This window comes from Conger conger, chromosome 1 (genome assembly GCF_963514075.1).
Source record: "Conger conger chromosome 1, fConCon1.1, whole genome shotgun sequence".
NCBI classification, from domain to species: Eukaryota; Metazoa; Chordata; class Actinopteri; order Anguilliformes; family Congridae; genus Conger; species Conger conger.
In genome coordinates, this window is record NC_083760.1 from 45900965 (window position 1) to 45902436 (window position 1472).

The window sequence follows — 1472 nt, forward strand, 5'->3', positions numbered from 1 at the left end:
ATTGTATCTTTAAGTTAGGAGGATAACATGTATGTAGCCTATAAAAACCATCTGGTGAAATCACACTCACAAAGCAGAAATGAGCTCAGCTTTTTTAAGCGAGGTTCTTGACAATGGACCATCTTTGTAAGAAAAGCATTTAGTAGGGAACGTGTTTTCTCAGAATGACGACCTTTTAAGGGTTTTTTATGAGCGCCTCCGATTTAGTCCTAATGGAATCATTTACCTCCAGCAATTAAGTGCACATTGCAAAGCGAAGCGAACCCTCCAGATACTGTATTGCGCTCTCACACAGGTACTCTTCACATGCTCTTGGCGACGCTGATATTATAAAATGTATTTGTTCACTCGTTTCATAGCTACATAAATGCAACGTACAGAGCATAATAACTAACAAATAAATATCGTTCCCAAATGACAAGTAAACCAATTGTCCATTACGGCGTAAAATTTGGTTACGAAGCAGCGATTTTGTTAATAAGAATACTTTTGATTTACTTCTTACTACTACTTGCTTTTCCGACAATTCCACCGCACTGACACATTGAATTATAATATTTTCAGCGCATGGAAAGTCATAAAAAATAATATCATTTAATGTTTCATTGTGCTGGCATTATTACAAGGCAAGTGAATCAGACTTATTAATTTAATATTTATGATTTGTTTCGCGAGTAAAATATAACACATGTACATTATGAGAGTTGAAAATATATTGCTTTGTACCCAGCCCCCGTAGTTTGAAAATTGAATTAGGCTATTATTTTTAATCTTGTGCGCCCAAGATAAAAATACTTTTTGGAACATCGTGGGCTCCGTAGGCTATTTTCGTCCATTTTGACGTGGGCAGAGCCGGAGGTGCGCGGTTATCCCAGGTGATTCAATACTAGATTCCCCAATCAAATCGTAATTCACGTTTATGAAATCGAGTGAGTCCCCATTTGATTAATCGGGTAATTTGACACGAGACGCATGATTTACCCTAGATTGTTCCAGCGACGTATATGAAATAGGGCCCCGAACAGTTCAAACGCCAGTGAAAAGTAGACACCACATAACCAATTCTGAACTGTGCCGCTATCCATAGCTTAACCCATAAAATCACCGGTTTAACCATTGAACTGTTTAACTGAAGCCGTCCTAAAACGCAGTTAAGATAGTCAAATGCTAGCTGACTGATAGAGCAACTCTAACGTCCCCAAGGTTCACTCTATTTGGACTCCAAATTGGAGAGTGACACCCTGGCAATCTTGCTTTACCCTATGGTACCTCCTCTTCCGCACCGACATGCATCACATGTGCGTAGATTAATAACATGCGCCTATGAAGATCGGCTGTGGTTGGTTCTGTGAATGGCTTAACCCATCCACGTTTATTACTGAATCTGTGCAGATACAGTGCTGGTTTTCTTCACCGGATGTTTTACTTTAAATCCTGTTTGAGAGCGTAGTTTGAAAATAACGACTGTCTGG